A 13476-nucleotide genomic window follows, 5' to 3' on the forward strand; every position below is an offset into this window, starting at 1 on the left:
TAGTCCAAATATTTGTATATGTATGGATTTTTTACGATGTATGATATGGCAAATCCTGGATTAGAAGAGTCCCGTACACTTGTAACACGTCTTGAATTTAAGACTAATGCAGAGGCCTTCTTGTGGCTACATTGCCTGGTAGTGCTCTGATTTGCTACATCAAAGTTTGCAGAAATAATATCTTCAAAGGAATCAAAAGCACAAAATAATAGTCAAAAAGTCATAATTTTAAATATAAATCCGTATATTTAAGCAAAGATAGTGGAAAAAGAGCGTCTTCATACTTAAAATTGCCAACCAGAAAATTATCAATGCAATGGAAAAAAACTCTTGTTTTGAAAACATAAATATCTGGGTTTATGTTATGTAGCTGACTACAAACAGTGCTTGTGTGTAAGACCATTGTGCTGCCAACCTCATGTTGCAAGTATGTCATAGTTCTGATTGCACGCTGCCAGGATTTCGCGCTGTAAGGCTGCAAATTTAACGCTGCCGGACTGCCAACCTGCTCAGTTCACGCGCATGCCTAGCTGTAGCTAAAGAACTTCAGCGAACACGTTATATATTACCTTTTTGGATGTGTTCGCTGAAGAGAACGCCGTATCCAAACCCTACCAGAATTCGTGACATTTTTATGTCACGCTGTTATTTCACTTGTATGCATTGTACAGACAAAATAGCTATATCCTTAGGTTTATGAAGTAAAATGTAGTTCACAAACTCATTTTCAAAACCAAAAAACGCTTTAAAGATAGTTGATTTAGCATTTTAATAAATCCTATTACAAGCATTCCTTATCTAGGTCATAGTTGTGTTCAAATTTAATCACGTGACACCAAGATTTTCAGAAAATACCCAAGTGACCTAGTGTTTATTTTGCTGTTATTTTTTCTATTTCGAATAATTAATAAATAACTAATAACAAATTTGGAATAAATAAATTGTTTTTACTTATCAAAAGGTATTTACAGCCTTACTGCAATTGGATTCAACTAAATGAACCAATGCTATAAATAGAATCCATCGACGTCATCATGGTCATGTGATTGCATTGCATCATCACACTCAATAGATTCTGGTTGACTTTACTATGGGGGTTACGCCATAACTTTAATGTGTTGTAAACATCAAAAAAATAAATATCAACATTAAAGTTATGGAAGCCAGAACTAGCCTAGCTGTCACTCGGTTCGACTGTGAACTTAACGCTTCCATGCTGCTATGTTCACGCTGCCAGGCTAGCAAGCTGTCATGCTGTTATATTCAAGCAGCCAGGCTGTAAGGCTGTCATGCTGTAGAGCTGCTACATTCACGCTGCCAGACTGCCACACTGTTAGACTGCATACATCACGCTGACAGGCTGGCGGGCTGCTTTTTCACGCTGCCAGGCAACTGAGCTGCTTTCTTCATGCTGCTTGGCTGCTAACTTTACGCTGCCACGCTTTCAGGCTGCTCACTTCAAGCTGTCATGCTTTTGGTTGCTAAATTCACGCTGCCATACAGCTGGGCTGCTAACTTCAAGCTGTCATGCTGCCAGATTGCAAACTTCACAGACATTAATTAATCAGAAAATATAACTTTTTTCATAAAAGCTCATTCAAAACTTGTTTGGGAAAACGTCAAAGGACCGAATTCATAACAACCACTCTCACTCACACTTAATGAGTTAATCATCTGTAATCACATAACGGTTCAGATATTTTCGAGTTAAAGGTATATCCGTATTGAGACTTTCGTGGCCAGTGTGATTACTTGAACCGATAATGATTCTCGAATTAACTCTGAGTTGAGTCGCAAATAATACTGGCACGAGGTCCTTTCCCGTTATTACCGATTATGGACTGCTTTTGTCGTCTGCTCAGCACTCAAGCAAGCGATAAGTTGTCGCAGGACAATAACAAGGCACGTGTGAAGATGTATGGGCAGTATGGCAAACAAAGGGTTAGCATGGTGTTGGCAGATGCTCAAAAACACCTAGATGTAACACTACTGACATTAGTTTTAAGCCGCAATATGTCTCAATTAAAGGCAGCGGATTATCAACGCTCGTTGGTTGAAAGAAACTCTGACAAGCGAGAAGCACCGCCCACACGTGCGTTCACACCGCTGATCACTTGGCGATTGAAGGCCCGCATTGTGATGACTGTACCTGTGAAGTGTGCCTGCTGTGGTAATTCACTTATCATCAAAGGCGGCTATGTCAAAAGAAGGGCACAGCGGTGTGTATGAAAAGGCAACAAGTCGCTGTAAAGGGGCAGTGGGGCGCCCCTCTAACGATATTTATGCCTAGCTTGAGCACTGGACTAAATAATCAAAATAACATTTATTATTATTTACCAATACTATAAGTTAATCAGGACGTCACCATATGTGTCATATTAATCGAGCAGGATACGTGTCTTTTTGAGAACGTCGCGGGCTAAAACAGAACAAATTTTCCTTATGAGCAACGTTTTATAATCCTCCCAATTCACGTCATAAACATGAAATACCGATCACTTTCAACGTTGAAGAATGGCTCTCAATATTTAATTGTTGTGTCTACTTGATCTTTATAAAAGAATGAATATCAACACAGTTGGATAAATGACATCATTTGATTGTCTAGTGTTCCTCTAAAAAATATTTCTCTAGAAATCCTGACTTTCCTTAGCAACCACCGAACTCCCTTAGCAACCGTAATTCTCTAAACATACTATGACTTCCCTGTTCATCACAACCCTTAGCAACAATGAACTCCTTAGGAACAGTTTACTATCCAACCAAACCACTTCCGTCTTTCGATTTTGAATGTCCAATGTCGTGCTAGCACGACTTTCGATTTTGAATGTCCAATGTCCAATGTCGTGCTAGCACGACTATCGATTTTGAATGTCAAATGTCCAATGTCGTGCCAGCCCAACATTCGATTTTGAATGTACAATGTCCAATGTCGTGCTAGCACGACTTTCGATTTTGAATGTCCAATGTCCATGTCGTGCCAGCCCAACATTCGATTTTGAATGTCCAATGTCCAATGACGTGCTAGCACGACTTTCGATTTTGAATGTCAAATGTCCAATGTCGTGCCAGCCCAACATTCGATTTTGATTTTCCAATGTCCAATGTCGTGCTAGCACGACTTTCGATTTTGAATGTCCAATGTCCATGTCGTGCCAGCCCAATATTCGATTTTGAATGTCCAATGTACAATGTCGTGCTAGCCCAACAATCGATTTTGAATGTCCAATGTCCATGTTGTGCCAGCCCAATATTCGATTTTGAATGTCCAATGTCCAATGTTGTGCTAGCACGACTTTCGATTTTGAATGTCCAATGTCCATGTCGTGCCAGCCCAATATTCGATTTTGAATGTCCAATGTCCAATGTTGTGCTAGCACGACTTTCGATTTTGAATGTCAAATGTCCAATGTCGTGCCAGCCCAACATTCGATTTTGAATGTCCAATGTCCAATGTCGTGCTAGCACGACTTTCGATTTTCAATGTCCAATGTCCATGTCGTGCCAGCCCAATATTCGATTTTGAATGTCCAATGTCCAATGTCGTGCTAGCCCAAGAATCGATTTTGAATGTCCAATGTCCAATGTCGTGCTAGCACGACTTTCGATTTTGAATGTTCAATGTCCAATGTCGTGCTAGCACGACTTTCGATTTTGAATGTCAAATGTCCAATGTCGTGCTAGCACGACTTTCGATTTTGAATGTCAAATGTCCAACGTCGTGCCAGCCAACATTCGATTTTGAATGTCCGGTGTCCAATGTCGTGCCAGCACGACTTTCGATTTTGAATGGCCAATGTCTAATGTCGTGCTAGCACGAATTTCGATTTTGAATGTCCAATGTCGTGTAAGCATATTACAGTATAGGGTATTTTTAAATTTTGTCAAATCTCATTTTATGTTTATGGCAATGTATAATATTGATCATATATATGTTCAAGTATGTATAAAATAAATTTTGACTAGTTGAAATTATTTATTTTGACTTTATTGAGCCCTTGTCATCAAGCCACTGTGGTTTAAGCCATAAAACATTAATTTTCAAACGGAATAATGAAAATCCTTTATTTGATTTTTTGTCAGCATTCTTGTATCATAGGTTTGCAGATATATACGCAAAATTTGGCTTATTCCAAGAAAAGGTAAAAAAGTTATAAAACGGTAAATCTATGAGAGTTCAGCTTTTACAGACATTTCAAAACAAACTGACCAATCATGTTTTCACTATTGATGCAAGGGAAACAACTTAGTCTGCGGTTGTTACAACTATGAGTACGAATTGTCTTTCTTGTCCATAATAATCTTATATACCGCTGATTAAGTTCTTTAGGGATTCTCAACATTGTTTAAAAACACACGGATATATTAACTATCAAGATTTCCTTGATCCCATTCTGTGCAGTGACTTGTGCCTGTTTTTGAAAAACAAATGTTAGTAGCCCATTATATGATTACGTAAAGTGTTTTGTTTGCACGCTTGTAATCGCATCAGTGTTTGTTAACCACATTAACATAATATATTCATAAAAAAATATTCATTCCTACTTTTAAGGTTGTTTATATATATTTAGTTGTAAGATGTATTAATCAATCAGCCAACACAAAATTCATAACTGGGGAGGGGAAGTGGGCACAAGAAGGCGGAGGTTGTCGCTCCGCCCAATGTTCTTTTTAACCGATCCATTGCAATGTCATGTTTAAGGGGTGATATATAAAGATGTATTTCTGTATTAGGACTGAAAAAAACTAAAGAAAGACATTGACTTAACTGGAGTTACTATTGACCATGAAAGACGACCTAGATATATTTTCATGTATTTTAGCGTTCAGTATGAACACCAATTCCATGTCGTCCAGATGTCGGCAGTGATTTATACCAATAGATGGTCAGCTATTTAAAGATTGAAATGGTGCATATTGCATTATTTCATGTTTTTGTAATGCTGTTTTGTTTTATTCAAGGTTTTGCCCAAACTTCCCTTGCCAGCCAACTGTCGGAGCGGGAGGGGTGCACGGATCTATTTGCCACCCCCCCCCCACCCCACCCCCTTTATCCAACGACCTGGCGGAATAGCCACTGTGCTTTCTCTACAATCATTTGAATTTGCAAATCAGGTTAAATATACAACAAACAAGGAATGGATGGCTATTGTAATATTGCAAGTTTTTAATAACCCAGCCAAAGTTTTGCTTTCGAGCTACTTTCAAAATGAAAGTGTTTTACATGATATATCTGCCCTCGTTCAATGATAAAAGCACGAAAGTTTCTTTGAATCCCTTGCATGGAAATATCTTCAAATTGCAACATGAATATTTAATGATTGTGAAAGGAGAGTAGCGAAAGAACAAAAGTAAATTGCAACATAATGATTGTGAAAGGAGAGTAGCGAAAGCGTCTGTTCACTCCTTGGCCTTCGTACTTTCCCTTCTTCGCATTCGTCCTTATGTGTCTTCGTTTCTTTCCATAATGGCAAAGACACGATTGCTCTAACGGAACACAGTTCATAACAAGGTGAAAGTCATAATCCTGAACAAACGAACAGTAGAATTGTTTGACAAAGAAAATCTACAACTGTCTACAATACATGTTCCATTCTTAATAACTCCCAAGTTTACGAATCTCAATGAAAATGTTTACGACTCTTAATGACAATGTTTACGAATCTCAATGAAAATGTTTACGAATCTCAATGACAATGTTCACGAATCTCAATGACAATGTTTACGAATCTCAATGACAATGTTCACGAATCTCAATGACAATGTTTACGAATCTCAGTGGCAATGTTCACGAATCTCAATGACGATGTTTACGAATCGCAATGACAATGTTTACGAATCTCAATGACAATGTTTACGAATCGCAATGACAATGTTTACGAATCTCAATGACAATGTTCACGAATCTCAATGACAATGTTTACGACTCGCAATGACAATGTTCACGAATCTCAATGAAAATGTTTACGAATCGCAATGACAATGTTCACGAATCTCAATGACAATGTTCACGGATCTCAATGACAATGTTTACGAATCGCAATGACAATGTTCACGAATCTCAATAAAAATGTTTACGAATCGCAATGACAATGTTCACGAATCGCAATGACAATGTTTACGAATCTCAATGACAATGTTCACGAATTTCAATGAAAATGTTTACAAATCGTAATTACAATATGACAATGTTTACGAATCTCAATGACAAAGTTCACGAATCTCAATGAAAATGTTTACAAATCGTAATGACAATATGACAATGTTTACGAATCTCAATGACAATGTTCACGAATCTCAATGACAATGTTTACGAATCTCAACGACAATGTTCACGAATCTCAATGACAATGTTTACGAATCGCAATGACAATGTTTACAAATCTGACAAATTATGAAATTAGCCTAAACGTTTCTTAACACCTTAAGCAATATCTTCCAACGTGGAATGGGTTATACTGTTCCCGCCAGACCAATAGGACACAGGTTCGACACCTGTTGCGTTTCATCTCTATTTTGTGTCAGGATCGCTTGAGGTGATCGAGACATAGTCATCACAATGATGGATCCGTGAATGTGCATGCGTCCGTCCGGACTGAACCTTGTCCGGACTGAACCTTGTCCGGACTTAACCTTGTCCGGACTAAACCTTGTCCGGACTGAACCTTGTCCGGACTAAACCTTGTCCGAGCTGTATATTTACCATGCATCTCAGGATTTTCAAAAAACAATGCCATGAATGCTCACAATGATGAGGTGGTTTGTCACGCACAAGACCAAGGTCTTTGCATTAAAGGTCAATAGTTGAAAAGATCATTGTCAGGGCTGTATCTTGACCATGCAGTAAAGGCTTTTAAAACTTGCCATGAAAGATTACCATGATAAGGCGGCATGGCACACCAAAAGTCAAGGTCACCTTTAGAGGTCAGATGTTCAAATGGTGCTTGTCCGGACTGTTGTCACAGATCAAGACTCTTTACGGATGGTACGATTTTTTTAAATGCCATGAAGTTTTACAATGATGAGGACGTGGCGTGTCGCGTACAAGACCAGGTATGTACACCAAAGGTCAAGGTCACGCTTACAGATTAAAGGTTTAAATGATCTTTGTTCTGACAGTATTTTGATCATGCATGATACGATCTAAAAAATCACTTTTCTCGAAATATAAATACACCAACCCGGAGGCCACACGTGTAAACTTCTATCAGTTTTTAACCTATGTTTCTAGAGGCCTTAACAAAAACGTTATTTAGGGTATAAACTGAACGATTGCTTGTTTACTAAGTAAAAATGTTTTAGTCAAAGTGTACAATTTTGTACCTATTTTAGCTATATTTTATTGATATTTTTTTCCTTTGAGGTTGCTGGTGCACTTATATGGGCACTATACGGCCGAGGTTTTAGGTTTAAAAACTTTTTATGTCGGGCGAGGAAGTTTTATGCAGTTTTTGTGTGATTCAGAATCAGAACAAGCGCATTAAAGGGACTGCACTCCGTTTAATGAAATAGCGAAAAAAAAATGAAAATGGTCGAAAACTGAAATAATCTTGGTATCGAAGTGCACAATGCATTGCAATTAAGTAACTGAAGTACCACATAGTTTACAATTATTTTTTCGTATCTATCCATTAAAAAAGATTACTGGTATGTCTACCTATTAAAATTCATTCCTTATATGTGATTGGCTTGTCGATGTTGTCACGTGATATTACCGAAGTACGTTAATAGCTTAAATATATCACTCGAAAAGAGTAATTTGGCATTTTTTTACAATTGTGATATCAACGAGTAAAACATTTTATAAAATAATTGTCCTGAGATTCGTTACAAATTTTTTTGTGCCAATCTGGTGTACAGTCTCTTAAATAAAGGTATAATTAAGACACAGACTGTAAGACATGTTAAAAAATTATACCAAATTTGTTACCCAGTAAGAACTTACCGCGGATCGGTTATGAAAAATTACCTACCAGATACACTTTTATACTAGTCTAGCAATTCATTTGTGTGCTCATTTAATGATTACACTTTATATCAATGTAAGAACTCTTGATGTAGCACGAATGTCTTGCAATACAGTAAAAATGAATGCAAGCACTATCAGCAAAGTAAATGCATTTGCTGACGGATTGAAATGAAGATTAACAGATACATTTAAATAGGAATGGGTTAAATCATGTACAGTTATAGTCTTGTCCCTGTAAAAAAACACTTCCTCGTTATCAGAGATGAATCACGGCGTCCTCGTTATCAGAGATGAATCACGGCTTCCTCGTTATCAGAGATGAAACACGGCTTCCTCGTTATCGTAGGTGAATCACGGCTTCCTCGTTATCAGAGATGAATCACGGCTTCCTCGTTATCGTAGGTGAATCACGGCTTCCTCGTTATCAGAGATGAATCACGGCTTCATCGTTATCAGAGTTGAATCACGGCGTCCTCGTTATGAGAGGTGAATCACGGCGTTCTCGTTATCAGAGATGAATCAGGCTTCCTTATTATCGTAGGTGAATCACGGCTTCCTCGTTGTCGTAGGTGAATCACGTCTTCCTCGTTATCAGAGGTGAATCACGGCTTCCTTGTTATCGTAGGTGAATCACGGCTTCCTCGTTATCAGAGGTGAATCAGAGATGAATCACGACTTCCTCGTTATCAGAGATGAATCACGGCGTCCTCGTTATCAGAGATGAATCACGGCGTCCTCGTTATCAGAGGTGAATCACGACTCCCTCGTTATCAGAGATGAATCACGGCTTCGTCGTTATCGTAGTTTAATTAATATTTATTTGTGTTATGAGTGTAAAAGCCTGATCTCATGACATTATACATGTAATTATATTTATCTTATTTCTTATGTCATTTCGTTCGAGAAATAACGTACCGTTGTGCATGTAATAACGCACTGTTTAAGCCTGTTGTAGGTACGATTCTTTCCGGTCTTTTAATGCTTGATAATTTGGAATGTGTTTCAGTGTCACTGAAAAACAGAAAGTTGTCTTTCTCAAGTTCTTGGATGGATCTTGAACCATTCACTATTTATAAGCCCATTTTTAACACAGCTGTCGCCTTATTTTACATTTGCAACGCATTGCCACTTACACTGAACATTACCTAAATTGTGCGTATTCTACGCAAAAGACTGATGTCGTGTTTCAAGTTTGACGTTTCCGTTTAGAATTTAGATGATCAAATATATGTCTCAAGTAACCTCACAACCATGGTAAAATATTCGGCTCTCTGTTTTTATATGGAAATACCTTCGCCGCAAGAGCCGCATCTATATTATTTGTATGTTTGACGTTGTTCATGATAAATTGAATATTGTATATTTTACCAACATCGGCAAGGTAAAAAATTTCCAAAATGTAGAAGAATTGCTTGGAATGATCACGTTATTGGATATTTAAGTTACAACATTGTAACTCGAGCGCGATCCATGCATTGTAAACTGGGTTGCTGTATGATATACATTTGGGGTTTGGTATAGATGCATGACAATGTATAAGAATAACTGTATTATGATGGACGTTAAATGGCTTAATTAATACCAATATCACGAAAATACTTAAGTCAAATCTCAAACTCAATCTCAACTCATTTTACCACAAATAATCAAAATTTATTGATGTGTACAATCACAATAACGATTTGTTCTACCTCGGGTCGTGTGTACAATCACAATAACAAATGGTTCTACCTCAGGTCGTGTGTACAATCACACTAACAAATTGTTCTACCTCAGGTCTTGTGTACAATCACACTAACGAATTGTTCTACCTCAGGCCTTGTGTACAATTACAATAACGAATTGTTCTTCCTCGGATCGTGTGTACAATCACACTAACGAATTTTTCTACCTCGAGTCGTGTGTACAATCACACAAACGAATTGTTTTACCTCGAGTCGTATGTACAATCACACTAACGAATTGTTCTACCTCGAGTCGTATGTACAATCACACCAACGAATTGTTCTACCTCGGGTCGTATGTACAATCACACTAACGAATTGTTCTACCTCAGGCCTTGTGTACAATCACACCAACGAATTGTTCTACCTCAAGTCGTGGGTACAATCACACTAACGAATTGTTCTACCTCGAGTCGTGTGTACAATCACACTAACGAATTGTTCTACCTCAGGCCTTGTGTACAATCACACTAACGAATTGTTCTACCTCAAGTCGTGTGTACAATCACACTAACGAATTGTTCTACCTCAAGTCGTGTGTACAATCACACTTCTACCTCAAGTCGTGTGTACAATCACACTAACGAATTGTTCTACCTCGAGTCGTATGTACAATCACAATAACGAATTGTTCTACCTCGAGTCGTATGTACAATCACACTAATGAATTGTTCTACGTCGAGTCGTATGTACAATCACACTAACGAATTGTTCTACCTCGGGTCGTGTGTACAATCACACTAACGAATTGTTCTACCTCGAGTCGTATGTACAATCACACTAACGAATTGTTCTACCTCGGGTCGTATGTACAATCACACTAACGAATTGTTCTACCTCGAGTCGTGTGTACAATCACACTAACGAATTGTTCTACCTCGAGTCGTGTGTACAATCACACTAACGAATTGTTCTACCTCGAGTCGTATGTACAATCACACTAACGAATTGTTCTACCTCAGGCCTTGTGTACAATTACACTAACGAATTGTTCTTCCTCAGGCCTTGTGTACAATTACAATAACGAATTGTTCTACCTCGAGTCGTATGTACAATCACACTAACGAATTGTTCTACCTCAAGTCGTGTGAACAATCACAATAACGAATTGTTCTACCTCAAGTCGTGTGTACAATCACACTAACGAATTGTTCGACCTGAAGTCGTATGTACAATCACACTAACGAATTGTTCTACCTCGGGTCGTATGTACAATCACACTAACGAATTGTTCTACCTCGGGTCGTATGTACAATCACAATAATTATCGAGTTAAATTATTTATAAGTGAGCTGCGTATAACAAATGCTTCTTTAATATATTTACAAACTTTTATAACTTTCTTTTCATCACATGATACCAATAATTGTTGGAATTTGAATACAGATGGATTAACATAGTAACATCGTTTATAAGTTACATGTAACTGATGATAACATGGACAAATACATATGAGGTTATATTCATCCTCTATCTCCCTACTGTTACAATATAAACAATATCGTTCGTTACGAGGTAAATTATTACGTGCATTACGTCCTGTTACCGTTCATGTTTCCGCAATCGTGACCGTTTAGATAACACAGTGAACGAATAATGAACCAAAAATGCAGTAAAACAATTGTCATAAAGTATGACATACTGAGAATGACACGTTTACTTCCAGCAGTAATCTGTCATTATAAATATTCTATATAATATATATATAATTCTATAATATTTTATATTAACTAACATTAAAACATCTGTTGAGACTTCACGAATCAGTTTCGTTGTCAATATAGCATTTATAACAGTCAACTATGAGTGCACTCGAAGTGCACTAACGGTCAGTTTGGTCTTAACAGTTCTGTATGTAGCACGTACATACGGGGGATTCAGAGGATTCGAATGCATCTCTTTCCGACCAAAACATGCTTTATAATAACCCTATATATGCGATAATAATGATAAAAGTGTATCACATGTGTGCATTACAACACTAAGTTTTAATTTCGGAAGCAAGGTGAGCTATTAATTAATTGCCGTTACCGTTAACATATCCCATGTAAATTACCCTAAACCTCATTCTTAATTGAACATAGAATGCAAACTCTCATATAAAATCTTTTTGTAATAGAGTTATCTCAATAAGTGCATGTATGTATTTAGCACTTTAAAATGCTATACAACCTATCTGGGGTTTTCTGAGTTAATTTCCAGTTAATTTCCGGGTAATTAATTGTCTCCTTTACAAAATTGTTGTCGCTGAATAATATGGCAGTTGTCCAAAATATCCGAACGAAGTCGCACTTTAAAAAAATGAGGCGTTCATGGAAGGTAAATGTTTATATATGGAAGGCAAATATTCAATTGAAACTTCTTTTAAACATTCCGATATTCGATTCTACTCGTCTGTGTTTCCAAGAAAGCAAAATATATGAAGTATTTAATATTAGCTGGGAGTATGTATGATTAGTGTAATGTAACCGCCCCACGGTTGCCTCCCCTTGTTATAAATTATTCATTTGCTGTCATAAGGAATTCCTCATTGTCGCATTATTTTAACTTTAAAATGTATAATTATTTACAGCGTAATGTACTTTAACACTTTCTATAGCTGCAGTCTGTTAATATTGCGTTCAAATTTTATTTTGGTTGGCTGTTCTTTTCGGGCGTAAAATATCAGTTTCTTTAGTTGAAACTTTTGTATCGAGTTGCAGGAGTGAACTGATATCGATTTTTTTCTAATTTTAAGATGGCATTGGGAGTAATTTGCGCTTTTTGTTTATTCCAGTTGAGCTCTGGTATTACGGACAATTTTGATGGCAGAGATGAAGGACATATCTGTGGGTTTTTTCACATCGTTGCAAGTGTTCCATCAGGTTATAATTAGTTGTGGCAGACTCAGACTGTGTGTGAGTTATAAATGTGTTCTTGGCAAACAATGTCTTCAAGGAAAAAAAAACTAATTGTAAAAGATGTTAACAGTTTTGGTACTACTGGGTTCAAATTAAGTTATTTTAAAGACGAGTGTGGGGCCTCAAGGACGAGTGAATAGGTGACAAAAGTAATGCCCCTGAACACTCTCAGGTAGTTTGTGTGAAGGGTCTCAATTCAGAAGAAAAGGTCGATTCAGAAGTTGAGGTGACCGAAATGTTGGCGGAATCAATTGGCCAGAAAGAAGCAACTTCATAGGCAGGGAGAAACAATAGATACAGCAGTGGTTGGCAGAGAAGTAACGGTCAGTCGAAGAGCTAAATCAGCAGCAAGAGCTGATTTCATTTCACAGTAAAAAGCACATAACACCATTCAGACAGATGCCAGACTTACAGAAAGTGGTGGCAAAAAACATATGTTTGGTTTATCATTGACTGACAGTGACTTTGACTGGTCTACTACAGAAGATTCCTCAGAATAAACAGCAAAGGGTAATTCAATTTCTATGATAAACAAAAAAATATTCTAAGAGTTCTGGAATAACAGGCGCTTAGGAACTGGGACCGCAGGGGCCGTGTCCGTGGCCTGAATATTCTGACTAGTTAAGACAATGGGGCCATGAATATTTGATACTGACTTTCTTAATAATCATATTTTAAATAAAGCTACGTGCATATAGATCAAAACCAGTCTGACATGATATTGAATAAATAGGTAACCATAATTAAACCCGTGACCATCTAGCTAATTGGCGTGTGAATGGCGTGAAAACAGTCTTTGGATTATTAATGACTGCACGCCAAGAAATACCAGCCAGGTATCAAAATATATGAATTGAGATGAATTGTTAAACCTAAGAATCCT

This window comes from Mya arenaria, chromosome 15 (assembly GCF_026914265.1).
Source record: "Mya arenaria isolate MELC-2E11 chromosome 15, ASM2691426v1".
Classification (NCBI taxonomy): Eukaryota; Metazoa; Mollusca; class Bivalvia; order Myida; family Myidae; genus Mya; species Mya arenaria.